Genomic DNA, 6,716 nt, shown 5'->3' with positions numbered 1-6,716 from the left:
GTTCACGCAGATATCTCAGACATGCCCTGGTCAATTTCTTTCAAACTTTGCACAAGAATAGTACCCGACCCCATACAGATGCACGTCGATTTGTTTCACAATGCGATCGAATAGGGCCGTTCACAGTTTACGTCACTGTTCTCTCATTAATATGCAAAAATAAATATTGTCCGCATTTTTAGATTACGCTTTTGAAAATTACGCATGCAAAAACGACGTAAATACATCTCAGTGGGCGACTGCTAGTGTAACAGTTAATACTAAAAAACATATTCACGACTCAGAGTACAAGCTGCAAAAACAGCCACGCATGCAACATTGATAAAATTTATCCGCATTTCAAGCTGCGTGTCCGATGTCGCGCGCGTACAGCTATATTTAGTAACAGACCTGTAACCGTGAACAGCGCTATTTGGCTGTGTTAGAGGACTTTTTAGTTTACACCTCCATAGACTCCCATGTATAAGGCAGTTCTCCATAGACTCCCATGTATAAGGCCAAGAAAAATAAAAATTTAGTTTCTCATCGTATTCATATTGCCTAAAGGATGCAGTGACACAGTTTTTTGTCCCCACGGATAAAGTCCAGGGGCTTATAGATTGGGTCATATCCGTCCGTGAGTCCATCAGTGAGTCCATCGGTTCACGCAGATATCTCAGACCTCTTTGACAAAATATCATGTGACCTTGGTGACCTTTGACCTCAAATATACATTATTGTCCATAACTCAGTAACCACAAGTGCTAAACCTTTCATATTTGGTGTGATGGGACACCTTATGACGCCACATATTGTACCTCATTAATTATGCGCATATCTAATTTTTAGCGAGCCAATAGAGCTAGAGGTCTGATTTTTGGTATATAGGGATATGATTTGTTTGACAAACGTCACGTGACCTCAATGACCTTTGACCTCAAATATACATATTTGTCAACAACTCAGTAACCACAAGTGCTACACCCTTCGTATTTGGTATGATAGGACACCTTATGACACCATATATTGTACCTCATTAATTATGCGCATATCTTATTTTGAGCGAGCCAATAGAGCTAGAGGTCTGATTTTTGGTATATAGGAATTACTTAGCAATGCAATTATTATGACAAAATGTGACGTGACCTCTATGACCTTTGACCTCAAATATATATGTATTTGTCCACAACTCAGTAACCACAAGTGCTACATCCTTCATATTTGGTATGATAAGACACCTTATGACACCACATATTGTACCTCATTAATTATGCGCATATCTAATTTTGAGCGAGCCAATAGAGCTAGAGGTCTGATTTTTGGTGTATAGGAATAACTTAGCAATACAATTATTTTGACAAAATGTCACGTGACCTCAATGACCTTTGACCTCAAATATATATATTTGTCCACAACTCAGTAACCACAAGTGCTACACCCTTCATATTTGGTATGATGGGACACCTTATGACACCATATATTGTACCTCATTAATTATGCGCATGTCTAATTCTGAGCAAGCCAATAGAGCTGGATGTCCGATTTTTGGTATATAGGGATAACTATAGGGTAGAAATCTAAATATGCCCATCTAAATATTAGACATCTACCATCGAGAACAAAAAAAAATTGCTGTAATTTGAATATTTAAGGAGTTTAAGCAATTTCCACTATAAATAAAGAACCCCTGCCTCAAACTCCACAAAAGTTGCTAGACATATTTTGCTGTTGTCATGCCATTGCTTCGTTTAATAACCAGTTAATCAAATGCCTAATTGACAGGAGGAAATTCAAGACCATATTTGAATAGTAGTATATATTGTCCTCAAAATTACTCTATCACGGCCCAAGTACTCATTGCCTTCAGCAATACTGCCTTGTTATTATTGCCTTTATTGACAGATAAGCGATGTCAAGAATCCAAGCATTAAAATGAGATACTGTGGAAGTAGAATCCCACCCTCGTGGCGTTCGTCGTCCAACACTGTCAAAATAGAATTGTCAGCGACGACAAAATTACCGGAAAGGGTTTTCGCATGGAATATTTCTCGGTCATGTGCCCTTCATCCCAGATATCAGATGTTACTTCTTGGAGCGAGGTAGGTGTCAAAGTCCGGGTAGAATACGGGAAGCAAATTACATACTGGAACTTTGGCATGATAATAAAATAGAGAAAATAATTAACTGCTGACAAAGAGTAACGTCTTTACGTGACAGCATGTAAATTTGTCAATGCAATAATCTCTTCCAGTGTACCCGCTTGCATAAGTTAGTAAAGTCCATGAGGCCGCGTTCAATAAAACTGGGGGGGGGGGGGGGCTTGAGGAATTCCGCGGGGGATTCGAAAATTCTGGGGGTAGCCAGAGGGACTTGAAAGTTTTGCTCTGCCTATGGGGGACCTGAAAATATTTTGGCTTCCCACATTTTGACGTCGTCCAATGGTTCTAATGTTAGTAATGATTAAACAAAATTTAGAACCGTTTTGTCGCATTTTTACTTTAATCTCAAAAAATCTAAACATGTAAGAATGTAAAAACTACAAGGTGGCCTTGTAATGGGGCAGGAGCTACAACTGTTGATAATTATTTCAATATTACTATGCACTGTATCAAATACAGTTTTTGGTGTCTCTTTCTACGCCCTAAAGAGGTCAACCACTTAACTGTCAAGAGATCAAGTAGGTTGTTTTGTGATTTCCCGCCCAATTTCTACCGCTGGCTATGCTATGGTAACGAAAAGGGCCATGTGTGGGTTAGTGTAGGCATGACGTCATTGGTCAAGAGCACAGCGGTGTAGAGCACAGTGATTGAATGAAATCAGATTTCGTTTGCCAAACAAAATATATTTTAACGGAGTTGAATACAAAACTCATCATAGTATTCTGATATTGCAAAAGTAACCCTAACAAGGGAACTGTATCGGTCTAGTACTACCTACTGGCAAAGGAAAATGGCTGATTCGGAGTACGTTATTTCATTGGCTTGTGGGCCTACATGCTAAAGAAGGTACTTACTGACGCGAACTATGGAAGCAGCGCATAGAACACAAGAAGAACTCGTTATTTTAAAAATGGCATCATTGAACAGCGCCGGCGGCTGTAAGTGCAGCCGTGCAAATAATTCAACGTTTTGATTTTTCGTCGTCTAACTTCCAGGCTCATCACTATACCTACTGTCTCACCCTGACACGATATATTTCGTAAAATGTGTGTGATGATATTGCTAATGGTCGGTGTGATTATTTTATTATTTATTATTTTATTAGATTATTTCGTCCGTCTTCTACTTCAACAACCGATTTGTTTTTATACATTGTTACATGTATAAAACAAATCGGTTGTTGAAGTAAGTTTTCCCAAAATACATCTCGGGCTATTTCCCTCTAATAGCTCGGAAAACCGTTTATTGTGAGAAACACTTGACCTTTCAGATTCAGATTCAGATTCAGAAAACTTTATTGTCTCCTATAGAAAAATTTACTGATGGTTCTTAACACTGAACACACGATACAACTCAAGAATGATAAAAAAAAACATGAAATAACATAATACAAAAGACAAAGAAAGCTAAATTCAGTAAGAATGACTGGACATTACCCTATAAATGAAATTCGGAATAAAACTCAGCTTCGTTCTCACAGCTCTACACTTTTAACCTGTAAACGACGGCCTAATGATTGATTCTCATAAACTCTACTTAAGATGTGATCAGAAATCATGAACTGTTCGTAGATAACATTGCAACATTTTTGGAAAGCATATGCAATGGGCTCATTTCGCGCGCTTTTTATAATTTGAACCTTGCTTGAAATCATTCTGGATAGCGGAAATGTAAGCTTATGTCAATCTGTCGCACGTGTTACACTGCGACCTGCTTTCACACTTGAATTCTTTAAGACGGTCTGCTTTAGCCAGATCAGTGAATTCACCCTTCCCTTACTTTTAGATAAAGACTCTGAAGTCATTTTGAGCTGACATGCACAGCACCCTTTGTACATACCGACCTGTATTAAAGCTCACGATGGCAATCACGAGCCGCGGGCGCAGTACAAGCCCTGCGAACGATGCGACATGAGAGGGAGATGATTTCAGTTAAGTTGAAAATGCTAAATCCATACGTCACCAGTTTTCCTGAGGACTTTGTATGGCTATGAGAACTCAGCATGGTATCATCATAGCGATAATGTAGAATGTACTCGCCCAATAATGTTACATAGTGAAGAAATCGAATTCGGCACACAAACGGAAAGCTTTCATGACATGAATACCTAAATTTATTGCAGCCAAAGGTATATTTCGTGGCTTTGTGTGACTTGGAATCGCTTCACCATTCAGACATTAACGCACAGGATTAAAAATTCACCTCCATTTGCAAACGTTCAGTAGTACCTGGAACAGACAGTAGAGAAACGCTTCTCTACTGTCTATGATAGAACTAACTCCGTGGTCCCTCTATGGACCGTACTGTCTGCGTGGATAATTACACATACAGCACGATTAGAGATTTGTGATCGATACATAAACTTTCATAATAACATAAAGAGTAAAGGAAATTTATGATCAACGATTAAACCAACGAGTTTTACACAGCGGTATTGTTTTACGCCTGGGACCGGTAACTCCTACAGCGAGGCCGGGTTCAGCGTGAGGCCGGCGACTCCTTTATCCTGTTATACCCTTCGGTATCATAGCACTTGACAAACACGATTTGAACAGCCTGGTGGCATAGAGACTTGCCACTGCTGGTTTTCGTGCAAAGTGAAGCGGCCTTTTCCATGTCAAACATTATTAATGACGTCTAGTTGGTGTGGATAGAGATGTTAAAGTCCAAAAACATAACAAACTGCGCGCCCCTTTTTTTTTCATCTCCTATAGAGAAACTAATTTCGTTTGTTTCCTGTCCTCACGCTCGTTGATATAAATTATAACGATATTTTTGTCTTCGCCTGGGAATTTCAGTTGCAGTCCGTGATAAAAGACAGTAACTGTTGCATCAATAGTTTCAAACCTGCATTGTTAGGAACAAAAAAAGAAGAAAAAATAAAGAAAATCGCATCATCGCATCACTTTTGCTGCATGTCAAGGACCAGAAACAAATCTCTTTATTTTGGCTTTAATACAACAAAAGCAAAGAATTCATGGTCGCTTAGAAATATCATGGCTGACAAATTTTCACGAAATAGAATGATAGAAACAGTACATAAATATATGCAGATTTGAAGAACAATTCCAAATCGGTGGAAGCAGAAGCGGAGATCCCGAGGATCAATTTATTTCATCTAGCCTCCGCATTAGGAGGTATGGTACCGTGCATCGAGTGGCATAAACAATTATTTGAAAATAACAGACAAACGTACACAACAGCAAAATGGTAGACTAGGAATAAAGTGTAAAGACAATTTACCTATGATTGTTCCTAGTCAACTGTTGGAAGCAGTACCGACAGTAGCGATGGCCACAGTGGGTTTGGATGGGATCACGTAGTATACCAGTACACTCTCTGCAAATATACTTCTCATCAGTGTGATCAGGCTGAAGAACGCTAAGCAGTCACCTGTACTCCAGATTTCACACTTGTCATATATCATTTATGTGAATATAGGCTACTGTTAAAGAATTCGCCGCGATACAGTACCTTTTTCGACGCAAAATATACGTTGACGAAATAAACGTTTTCATGCATTTTTTACGTCGGGCGTCGACGAAGTTAGCAGCAATCAATGTTCTTTCTTGATCAGTTGTTTCGCAAAAGTGGCGGTTATTCATGAATGATGCATGCGTTGAAAGCATGTTTATTGTTTATAAACACAGTCACCCGTGATCACACACTCAAAGGTCAAGTAAGTCACGGTTGTTGTATGATTCCCCGCCCACCTTCCACCGCCAGCTGCGCTATGCTAACGAAAGGATCGTATTTGGGTCAATGTAAGCACGGCCGTCATTGCACTAGAGAACAGCGTATCAAGTAAGTCACGGTTGTTGTATGATTCCCCGCCACCTTCACCGCCAGCTGCGCTATGCTAACGAAAAGGATCGTATGTGGGTCAATGTAAGCACGGCCGTCATTGCACTAGAGCACAGTGATGTAGGGTGCACATGATTGAACGAAGTCAGATTTCGTTTGCCAAATAAAAAATGTTTTAACGAAGTTGTATACAGAACTCATCGCTGTACTCTGATATTGCAAAAGTAACCCTTGCAAGGTAACGATATCAGTCTACTACTACCTACCGACAAAGGAAAATGGCTGAATCGGAGTACTTTACTTCATTGGCTTGTACGCCTACATGCTAAAGAAGGTAGTTACCGACCCGTACTATGGAAGTAGGGCACAGAACATAAGAACTCGTTATCTCAAAATGCTTTCATAGAACAGGGCGGGAGGCTGTTAAGTGAAGCTGTGCAAATAACTTATACGTTTGATGTTTCATTGTCTGAACTTCCATGCTTGTTACTATACCTTCTGTCCTACCCTGCACGACATTTTCCGTATAATGTGTAAGGAGATGTTGCAAGTGATCGATGTGATCAGCGTTCTTAATGAACCAAAACTGTTACATTCGTTATCCCTCTATTTCAACGACCGATTCGTCTCATATTAAGAAATTAACACATGGTTCTTAACACCAAAGAAACAATACAACAGAAGAATTATAAAACATATAGCATAACATAATGCACGAAAAGAGAAAGTTATAATCAGTAAGAATGACTGGTTATTACTCTACTTTGACTTGTA

This window comes from Ptychodera flava, chromosome 16 (assembly GCF_041260155.1).
Source record: "Ptychodera flava strain L36383 chromosome 16, AS_Pfla_20210202, whole genome shotgun sequence".
Taxonomy (NCBI): domain Eukaryota; kingdom Metazoa; phylum Hemichordata; class Enteropneusta; family Ptychoderidae; genus Ptychodera; species Ptychodera flava.
This window is presented reverse-complemented; position numbering follows the sequence as displayed.